The sequence below is a fragment of the Linepithema humile genome, chromosome 6 (assembly GCF_040581485.1).
Source record: "Linepithema humile isolate Giens D197 chromosome 6, Lhum_UNIL_v1.0, whole genome shotgun sequence".
NCBI lineage: Eukaryota > Metazoa > Arthropoda > Insecta > Hymenoptera > Formicidae > Linepithema > Linepithema humile.
Genome location: NC_090133.1, coordinates 7,702,832 through 7,715,055, shown reverse-complemented (window position 1 = coordinate 7,715,055; position 12,224 = coordinate 7,702,832). Strand labels below are relative to the sequence as shown.

Below are 12,224 nucleotides of genomic sequence, written 5' to 3'. Positions count from 1 at the left end.
AATAGCATTGTAAAAGTTAATGAAACATAGAATGTGAAAAAATTTAATTTAATTTTGAAACTGAAGTTGGATCTTTAAATTTAGAGGTGTTTCAAAAATGTTTTGCCTATTTTTTATTATCAACATAGTATTAATTAAAAGCTTATCATCTGAGGTAACAGAAAGAAGTTAACATTACACACTGCAGATGGTGTACGTTGTACCAATCCTTTTTAAACTTGTCTGACCATCACTTAGGCGACTCTACTTATAATTAATCCATACAACATATATTATTTTTTTCATAAAAAATTTCTTTTATTATTATATTTTTAAATTTAGAAAAAGCTGTGAAAATTATTTATGTAAAGATAAAAATAATTTTATACACAACATAAAAATTTTATATACAACATAAAACGTATGAATATCAAATAAACATAGACCCAGAGTCGAATTAATTAATTAATTATTTTGATAGTTTAAAAAATTGATAAACATTTGGCGTACATAATAAGTGCGATATTAAACTCTGATATCTTATATAATGTCATTGATTGATTTGATATATTGATATTATATTTAATATTTATGGTATTCATTGGGATTATCGACAATGTTTTAATTATTAGCAGTATGAATAATTATAATGTACTAATAGTATGAAAAAAGTTTTATATTGCATTAATATAGTTAATTATCTTACAAATAATAAAGTTTGCAATTAAATAAAAATTCAGTTTATTATTTAGGAGATTTTCAGTACATTTTTATTATATGTGATGATAAAGAATTTAATTAATTTTATTATTATGATGATAAAAATAAAGAAGGATTGGATAAACTCTCATGTTGGACGTAGACTTTCATGTTTTTAATAGAGATTCGTTTGACAAGATAATTATTTCCCCGGTATTGAATTTTTTATGTGCCAAATGCCAAAAAGAGTACTGTAATTGAAATTCATCTTTGATCTTGATTATCCAATTTGATTTGTAATGCGATTGCAATCATTGAAACATAATCTGTAGTGCACTGAACGCATAGTACAATAATCGATTTCGAGGGATTGACATGATACTGATTATGGAGCGATACAAGCGATAGAAGCGTTGACAGACATATAGTAGTCAAAGCGAATTCAATCGGCTAAGATTTGTCATGTACGATATAATTGAAAATAACTGAAAATAAATACACTAAAAGAAGGAAAATAATTATTGCATAAAGTAATAAAACTCCGGATATAGGCGTGAGCACGTTTGCCTCACTGTTTAATTAAACATGCATACAGCACGATCGATTGCGATTCGAAAGCCGACGTTTTGTTTCTCGACAATATTCGAGAATTTATCTGCTTGCTATTCTGCCTGCTACAGCGACAGGTATGGCAGTGGCAGCATTCGATGCATGGTTTGTATATTTATTTTAATAGATCGCATAAATATTTTCTTCATCTGCACACAACACGATTTATTGCTGGTGGCATTTATGTATTCAAAATGTGTATGCGAACAACAGCTGATATAACTAAAACTACGATACACGTTGTTGATAAACTTTTTTTCACAACACGGAGAGATCAGAAATAAATTTCCAGCCTGTTGTGATCTTTGAAACAAATTTGAAATACGTGGTTATAGATGTCTTTGGATTTAAATAATAAAAATAAAACATTGATTGTAATTATTTTATTATTTGCATATGACTTTCTGATGTTTGTTGAGAATTAATAACCGAGAGTTTTAAGCTTTTATGCAAATTAATATTTGAAATTATATTACGAGCGATTAAATTAAAATATCAAATTGCCTGATGTTGTAGAAAATCGAATAATCCAGCAGTTTTATTCTTTTAAAAGTGTGTGTTGTAACAAATGTGATAAACCCATTTAAATCACAAAGTTATCAGACCAAATCTAGCTAAGTATTCACATAAAATCATTCAAAAAGCAAATACAATATACAGAAACAGTGCATCGGAAGTAATAACTCCATAACTTTCAGTAATTAAAGTTTTTCGACGACACTAAGGCTAAAAAAAGATTTTTTTACACGATTTATAATTTTTATCATATTTAAATTAATGATGAAAATTATATTCTTGTAATTTTTACATCTTTTCGCTTCAATCGTCTCTTAACGTAGCGTTAAAAATAATAAAATACTAAGATTAAAGATGCTTTAAAATTAAAAAATAGTTTCTTGAGAAATTATTGTGGTAGATTTTGATTAGCTAACAATAATTATTACGTAGTTTTCTAAATCAATTGATAACTTTTTTCTAATTTTTAATAGACTTTCCTCTAATTAATTAACTGATTTTACATTGAAAAGTTTATTCTGTTTTCTCTGATAGTGTTTTGGGTCTTATATATAGTAGTAACGAATCCAGAACTGAGGCGCGTAGCTTCTTCAGTAAACAATGTCGTAATTATTATAGTACACAATTTTCAAATTTTATCTAAGAATAATATTGAATGGTTTGATAATGCGGCGTGATATAGAGCGTTCTAATCTAACCGAGAAATAATGAACGCTGTACTACATAAACGCAACAATATCAGCATCGAGATGAACGAGGATGGCCGGTGTACCGCAAATAACACATCGAAATTGCAACTTCTGATGATCGGGCGACGTCAGGCGTGAAATTCTCGTGACAAATATTTGATTTTACGTTTAACGCTGAATTATTCGACGCACGGGTGTTACCGTATCACACACTGTGAATAATGGACATATTCATGTAATTCGTAATATATAATCATTACCAATAAAAAAATCAAATATCCGTACAGTGATTAATGGGATAAAATTTTTTTTATTATTCGCGCGTTCTTATTATAGATTAACATTTTAAATATGCGTAGAAATAAATACATAAGCAACTTAATAAGTGTACAGATTATTCATATCATAGCATAATCGCAGTATTTGTTAAGTATTGCAGAAAATTTTAAAGACAAATGTCTTTAATCAATGTCAAATAAGTCGGTTATTTAAATAACCGAATTAATGGATTGAAAAATTGTCTTTCAATTTATTTTCAATATTCAAACTCTTAACAAATTATTAAAAATGTTATATATTTTACGTCTTGTCGCTTGAATGTTGAAATAATCATATTAAAATATATACAGTTTATCTTTATCTGGAAAAAAAAATTCTTGAAGTTATAAATGACGAAATAAGTACGTGCTTATAGTATAGATAGATTGATAAAGAAAACAGGCGAGATTGTTATATTGATTTTATTCACTTGAGGAACATTTTTTGATAATGTGAATTATATATAACATGCATATTTATCAGAATTTTAATCTTTTCCCAAAAGATTTATTTCCTGAAAATAAATCAAAATAATACATTACATTATTAAATATATCGAGGTAGTTTTTCATTAAATAATTATTAAATCTACAACGTAATATGCAAAGTTTCCTACTTAAATATCTCATATTTTAATTTGCTTCACTAATAATAATTCAAAATTCACTTTTGAGTTGTGATTATTTTACCGCTGAATTCGTTGAATATATAAAGAGATTGTAATTATTTTAGTTGCCACTTACTTGAAGCATTTACAATGTTTATTTTCGCATTTTCCTTTGGTTCCTTCTCGATACATGCAAAACATAATACAAAGGTTGTTTTCATATCGAGAAAATAGGCAAGCGATACGTTCCTCGAATCCTCGTCTGACATCTTTGTAACTTTTTGATTCCAAAGATTTAGATTTATTTTGATTTAAATTCCAATTGTATATTGGACTTTTCTCATCTTTTATATTATTATCTAGAATATATTAAAGAAAAACACAATGTTACGAAGTGTATTATTCACAATGAATACTACATATTACTTAAAATAATACATAATAATAAAATAATTTCATACAAAAAGTTTTTTAAAAATTACTTTAGATGGGATTCTCACTTAACAATTATTATAGTCACCGACCGTTATGACGGTGAATGTATTAATAAATAATTTATAAATAATAGAAAATTTATAAATATATTTATAAAAAATAATCTCTAATAATGTGTACTTTGTTTAATTTATAAATGTGCGACTGCTTAAATATTTTTAATAACTATTATATCTCTTAAAATCAATGGTAAATTTAGATTTGTTTAGAGTTTCAAATTATAGTACCTTTAACTTCCTCGATGACAGATGCGAGGGGCAATGCGACGGTGATCGCGATTAGAAGAACGAGTACGTAGATCTTCATTTTGACAAGTGTTCACAGAAATGACAAGTGTTCGTTTAGACTGCTGTAAGAAGAATCCTTCCGAATGCCTTAATTGTGCTCTTTTATAAACTGTTATAGTCATACATGAGTAGTGGGGATACATTTTTCAAATAGCAACACAGAGTTTTTTCATTGTGAGTCAAGTTGTCGTTAAATTTTCGTAATTCTAGAGATAAAAACAGATATGTATTTACATTATTCAGAATAGAATGTCAGATTACAGGAAAACAAAATATACAAGATATCAATATCAAGTGACACGATATGAAGCCGTACACGTAAAATTCGACTATTGTTTGACGTTACGATAGCTCTGTTAAAAAAATATTCATTTATTTATATTTTTATATTTTTATAATAAATTGAATTTTTTCGATATGACCTGTCAAAGATATTTTTACTAAGAAATATGACCGTGATATCAAAAATATCATACTAGAAAATTATCAAATTTCTAACTTATTCTATCGCAAAGTTAAAAAGGACGGATATTGGAAAAACAAAACCAGTTTCTGTGAATGATAAAGAGCTAGAGAAAAAGAAGAAAAATAACTACAAAGTGAATGAAAAGAAAGAAGACTAATTGGTCGTCAGCACTGAAATTATATTCATTCCTCACATCATTTTAAATGTTATTAATTTTTATGTTATAATACATAATAATCATACACATAATCATACATACATAAATAATCTAAGTATATATAAACAGTAAATCTCAAACGTATACGAAAGCTAATATTAATAATAATTAATAATAATCAAGAAATAAATTATAATAAATAAAAAATTCACAAAGATTGTTGATTTCAACCAAGATTATTGTAGATACTCCGTATACAATGGATTTCGACGAAAATTGCAGAAAAGTGAAAGAAAGCAGGCAAAGACAGGCGGTTGATAGAAAGAAAAGTGGGAAAATGCAACCAGGAAACCAATATGCTTTGTGCTTCGGCGCACAATTAAACGGTCGAGGTAGTTTACTGGCGATATTTTTCGACTGGCGATTATTAGGATTTTTCTCCCTTGTCCCTTGGGGCGTAACCGGATGATTCTGCGGTCCGGAGGGCCCTCCAGAAACAAACGCGGCCACTGCGTACGCAGCCTTTCTTTCTCCGCGCGACGCGGCTTTCATTAAAAATCGGACTCATCATTCATATTCTGCTCTCGTACTCCCTATCTCTTTGTTTCCCTTAGGCACTCCTCTGTTTCTGGCGAGAACAGCTCCACTGTCCACTCGTTGGAAGTGATTTCCTGCATACGAGCGTTCGCCATTCAGACGCTATTTGAACGAGGAATACCACTTGCAGCTCATGATGCGTTTGATAAAATTTCATCGAGATACTAATTTCGTATTTAGTTTCTCGTTTAAACGATGATACTTCGATTAATACTTTTAAAACCGCGTATATCCACAGAAATATAATTTGCGGATGTTCTCTGTGATATCCAAAATGCACCCGTTCCAGATTATGTGCATAATCTATTATCATCTATTACGCACTGTACCCCACGGGCAAATGTGTTATTTGTAATGACGTATTTGCATTTGAAACAACATTCGATACACGCATCAATCGCATATAAAACTAGAATGCGAAAGAAGTAATTGAGTAACCAAAAAGGCTAAAATAATACCGATTCATCATCAGTCGCTAATAATTCTAAATATAATCCTTTAATTTAATTTAATTCATCTGCAATAATTGCTGCAATATCAGCAATTTAGTTTTAACAGAAAATAAAATATATCTCTGACATATAGATTCAATATACATATATATGTGTATATATATATATATATATATATATATTTTTTTTTTTTTTTTATTAAAATACTGGACATAAAAAACCTAACAAATTGACTGAAACTGATTTTAATTTGTATTCCAAAATTTTTAATTCCGAAAAACAAACCAGAAATCCAAATTCAGGCGAGCTCGCTAAGCTCGGAACGCAATCGGGCATCATGTATCAATGTAAAATAAATCCAGTAAAACGTTTCAATTAAATAAACAAATTAAACTGTTTGCTTCCCGGAAATTTATTGCATTAGGGATCGATATGCATTACATTCACTAACTGTTTGACCACTTAGTGTAGATAGTGCAGTGGAAATTATTATTAACCGTTGTTTCCTACCAACATGTATCGATCTGATAAACAAAATACACATAGTAAGCGCGATCTCGTGTAGAGAGATGCAATATCAAGATTGCATCCGGCTATATGGCGGCGTGAAATATGCGCCAGAAAATAAAAAGCGGAAAGTGTATTCTGTGCATTAACAAGATGCAACACTTATTGATAATAAATTTTATCGTTTTACACAGTATGTAGCGATGTTTATAAATTAGACATTATTATTAGATAGCGTGTAACGCATCACTAATTATCTCATAGCGTGTAAGCTTTATTTCGAAAGAATCATGCCATTTTTATTACGTGTGTCCTTCAGCGATGTGATGGAATCGATTTCGAAAGCCCACTCCTCAGATTCATACTAGCACGTAATCCTAGAGAGCCTTGAACGTCGAAGTAAACGTGATTGCACCTGTCACTTCGCGAAGACATGTGGCGGTGACATTGCGAAAGAAGCCGCGGATGCTGCTATTACAGAATGGACAAAAGAGATCTCCGATTCGTCGTCATTAACCGCAACCTTCGATGTCCCGCACTTTCGATTCGGCCATCAAACTGCTATTACGATGTTTTCGATTAGATCGGTGATCGCATCGCACTCAACGGGATTTACATTCCCGTCGAATTTATTTCCGTCATAAAGTATCATTTCTGTTGCGTGCAGCACATTTCCGCCGTTTATGTGACAAACAACTTTCTATTCCCCATTTTATTTCGACGCGTAACAGCATCGAACAATTTTGTAAATTTATTTACGAAAAATTATATAAGCATGCGCGAGACGGTGATATGTTTTTTTGATGCAATACGCTCCCTTTCGGAATAGCGTATTCAATCAGAAGGTGGTCTATGGAGGTACTCGTGAAGCCACTTACTTCCGCCTCTTCGCTCGACTTTTATTTAGCTTGCTTCGCTTCTCAATCACGCAGCGACTTTTTTCCTTATTGAAATTATCGATCGCGCGCGCGGACCAAGTACCGTCGTCAGAGCGACGTTGTCGTTAACTTCAGAAGCCACGCAATCTTTCTCCTCGGGTGCATTAAGCGCTCTCCTTGCTTTCTATCTCACTGGTATTACCGGCACTTAGGGAATTCGTATCGTCGATATTTTCGCGATAAAAACGCGCGCGCGCGCACACACACACACACACCAAGCAATATTTATATAAACTACAAATGCTGATCGCAAACGAGCGGAATGCTCAAAAAATTAGCAACGAGATATTTAGCAGCGCGTAGGATTTTACGCAGGTGGCGTTAAACGTTCGTGGAATAATTATTATCGACGCCAGAGTGGACGCGCGGATTTTCGCCGCGCGGCGTTGTTTGCACGAATTAACAATTTACCTCCGTCGAGTATTCTCGGACCACGCGGAAGAGAGGGAGAGAGAGGGAGAGAGAGAGGAAGAAAGGACGAGAGTGCCGATCGGTATCTCGCTCTTGCTGCAGAATAAACGCAATTTGCTCGAAGGGAGGCTAATGCAGGAGTTAGTAGACAGGCGGTGCTGTAGGTCACGACATAATCCGATTTCCTCGGCGTTAATACGGGCGTCCCGTACCAGCGGCCGCGTGTACTCGCCGTTACTTCTAAACCGGCCATTTCCGCGTTACAAGCGCTACCAGACTCTTAACGACGCCCGATATTGCCGTTGTCATTAATAACACCGTCGATGTAACCGCGGCCCGTGCGCCGGCACAAAGTTGCATTGCTTTCGAAGAGCCAACTGGAACAGATAGGTAATTTTATCTCGCCTTGGGATAATTCCCTTCAGGCAAACTGGAGATAATTACATGCGCATATTAATTGAGAGGTAATATGAAGAATTTAAAAGAGAATGTATGAGCATATTAATAGCGAGCCAAGTATTCAGTGATTAGATAAGTGAATGTATGGGCACGGAGGTACGTAAATCGAGCGGGAGAGAAAAATCAATTTATCGCATTCCAGGTCAAATTCCATAAAAGAAAGAGACTGTACGATAATGATAAACATGATAAACGCAATTTCGAAATAAAGGTAGATCTAAAATTCCAAAGATATAATCAAATTGAATACAAATCCCGGTTTAAAGCGAAAACATTAGTCGAATAAGAATATCAATAATCGCAAACCGATTTTCGCGGCGAAAGATATCCCATTTTCAGATTTATTTAGAGGTATTAGAAGATAAATCAGGAAAATGAAAGCAGCAGCGTAGCGCCGGAAGGAAAACCTCGACAAAACTGACGAGCTTAACGCTATGCTCGGGCAGCCGTTGCATCCTTTTCTTGCTGCGTTCCTTTAAATCGCCCCGGTCTCATATGCCCCGCCCCATCCCACATTTCCTTCTGTTGCCTTCTTGTTCGTTCCGGCCACTCCGGAACACGTTTCGGTCGATCGATTTCGCAGTGGATACGCAGGCGGTCGGAGAACGGGGCGCACGAGATGCCGGAAAAGCGTGCGCGTAAAGAGCGAAACGGGGGCGAGGTTGGGGTGGGGAGGGAGGGAGGCGAGCATACAGGTCGGAAGGGAGAAAAAAAAGAAACGCTGCCGCGGAAACGAGATCGCGAAATAAAAGGGTTGCGAGAGCCGAGTACGGAGTAGGACAGAAATGAGAGAGAAGGGATGAAGAGAACAGGGACAAGGGATGGAAGGAAAGAGTGGGCCAAGAGTGAGAGAAAGAGAGAGAGAGAGAGAGAGAGAGAGAGAGAAAGAGAGAGAAAGAGAGAGAGAGACGGCGGAGACCGGAAGTGCGGGCGACAGAGAGGAGACGCGGGACCGCGTTCAACTACCCACCTACCTACGGGGTTGAAGGACGGCTCGTTTGCTCCGACCTCTTCCACCCCCGCGAGCCAACCTCCCAGCCGCCTCTCTTTTTCCAGCGTTCCTTCTGCCACCCCCCCCCCCTTCCACCCCCGCTGCGTCTATCGTCACGTCCGTCTTCCTCGCTCCGGTGTATAAAGTATTCCTCTCGCGTTTCCTCGTCCACCTCGTGTTTCCTTCTCTCTTTCCGCAACGGAAAAACAAATTCACCAAGAGGGGGGGAGGGGGGGGGGGGGGACGAACCACCCCCGCACGCCATCCCGCCGTAGCAGTCGTCCTCGCTCGCGCGGCGCTTTGAATGTAACTAATTAGTAACTACGTTCAGCGTGACGTAATAAGCAGACGGCTTCTGCCGACGAGCTCGCCGCGGCGTGCGGTGTGCTCGTTATCGTTTTATTTCGAACTTTTCATCCCCGTCCCCCTTCCCGCTTCCCCCCCCCCCCTTCCCGCTTTGCCGCTCGTCCGACCAGTTCGCCCGGCAACCTCCCCCCGCTCATCGTCGTTCGCACCGTCGACGACGATAACGACGACGAGTGCGATGACTGCATCCCGTGCTTCTTCCGCTCTCGCTTGCCCGCTGCCTTCACTCCCTGCCGCCGCCTGCCGCTTTATCCAACGCCCTCACCCCGAAAATCCTAAAAAGAATTCGATGCCACCAATTCCGAGCATCCGAGACCGCAGCAGTCACGTAAAACCAGAGCTCGCTTTGCATGCATCTTCTTCCGGGTGAATTCCACGGACAGAATTAGATAAAATAGCTAAGTTGGAAAACAATTGTACGATAAAACTCTGTTCGAACTACTTACACAGGTTTACAACTTTATCTGCAGAATATTTTAATATGCAAAAGGCACATAAATGGTGTAATGAGAGCGCTTCCAAAATCCATGGACTCAAGTGTACTTTTTGTGATAAAGATTTTCCATTACTCCATCATTGATTCACTGATACGTTCTATTATTATGTGTATTCGATTATCACTGCAACTTTCGCAATTTAAATAATTTATAGATGCCGTGTTTACTGGACTTGAAATGGCACAGATTTCGCTCGCCCGAATCTGATTGGAATGTCTCTACTTCAGTTCAAAATCGAACTCGCGTAACGAGAAATCGTCGCGACTCAACAGACGTGAGATTCGAGCGGATCCAATTTTCGCGAATTCTAAAGTTCGCCCGTGAACTCTACGGGTCGCGTAGCTCGGAAAGGATTATGTAACTTCAGCCGCGATTAAAATTGCGCGAGTTGCGCTGGCGCGACGCGAATACGCGCTGAATATCTCTCTCGTGATAGACGGTACGAGCGGGAGTTTCGCAAATACGGGTTGTTCCAGCCGATCGGCCGCACCGCTGGGAATACAGCATCATCATGAAGAGGCGATAATTAATTGCATCCCTCGTGCTATCGATTATTTATATTACGCCAAGTATAACGCAAAACGAATGTGATCGCACGCAGCGATTTGTTGTTCTCCTTTTTTCTCCAAAAGTTAAGAGAGACGCATAGTTTCATATTGTGCATAGTTTGGTATTGAAATTCAATATAGGTATTCGATTAAAATTGATATAATAATTTTCATTTAATTTTTACTTAGTTTTTAAATTGTGCAAACCAAAATCGGGGAATTAAAATTCTTTAGAAATTAATTAATTCCTCAAAACGATTTTGCCGACGTAATAATCTAAAATTTATAGGATCAGTTTACTAATTCTTGAAATATATAAATCATGGCAACCTAGAATCAAGTCCTCGAGCAGAAATTTCTCAGACGTCATTATTTCGTGTTACTACGGTAATCTCGAGCAATCGTCGACTTCCTTCAATCGCGATCGTAAAATGTATGAGAGGTTCACTAATGAATTCACTAAGATTTTTCGTAGAAACGATTACGGGCGAGCAGTCGACATCGTTGCAACGGGCATTCGCTACTGCTATTATCGTCGTGGGAGCTTAATTATCGCTAAAAGCGAGACACTTTCCAGACACGATCTCGAACGTGGCGGCGGTTTACACAACTGCGCGGCTTTACTTTCCAGAGGTTTTCCCTTTTAATCACGATCACATCGTTGCGCCGCATCGCCGCTGGTTCGCAACTTCCGCTGATAAGTCCTTTTATTCGGTCATGGGATGAACTTTGAGAGAAAAAGAGTGAGAGAGAAGAAGAGTGGAGCCGTATCGGCTACATCGATATCACCCGTATAAAGACTGTCCCAGCGTCGGCTGCGGCGGCTGCGGCCCGAGCTCTAATTATGCCCCGGGAAAATCGAGCGAGTAGACTGGGAGGACGGAGGGGAGTGGTGGAAAAGAGGAGGGTGAGAGTCGAGTGGAAAAGTTCTCGTCAAGCGGCCGAGCGCCGTTCGAAAAGCCGCGCACGTAACCGCGCAACTTTTGCGATTATAATTAGTTGCATCGTATCGCCGACTGTCGTTGCGACGCCGGTAAATGCGGAGCGGCGTTGCGTGCGCCAGCGGGATTTACGCTTGTAAAAGTAAGTCAGCGCGAATGCCGAAGGGAAGCCGCGATACTCCGCTTTCTCCATTCCGCCGCCATTGTGCCTCTCTCTCGTTTGTCTTTTAATGTCGATAAGCGTGCGATTTTCAAGATAAGAACACTTCTCGATTGGAGCTCTATTATTGCGAGAGATTTGCCTGTTACAATGAACGTTAGAATAATCGATACTGTCAAAGTGGAAGAAGCATGTTTTTTTTTCTGCAATAAAAAAGATAACTTGTACAAAAAAATTGCTGAAGAACATAATACTATTATTTTTCAGAAAGTTCGAGCAAAGTATGTGTACCTACTATCAACAGCTATCTCTTTTTTTTTCCTTCGCTTTTCTAACTTGATGGCACGTACCCATAAGGGAGAAATAAAAGTTCTCGCTGCTTTCCGCTACCTCCTTTGAGCCAGTTCCATTAAGGATGCGGGTTCCCATTAGAAAACGCGTTTCTTTATGTGTTAACGAGGGAATGCCCTCTCTACGATTGTACGAATGCTGGCAAAATGAGGGAGGATAGAAAGCCCGAAAAGAAAGTGAAATA

General features: G+C 37.1%; 1 protein-coding gene across 3 annotated transcripts in view; it reads right to left on the bottom strand.

Annotated features, from left to right (window-relative positions):
• The window catches only part of AIF (Apoptosis inducing factor), a 110,092-nt gene that overhangs the window by 4,119 nt on the left and 93,749 nt on the right, over positions 1–12,224 (bottom strand). The window lies entirely within an intron of this gene.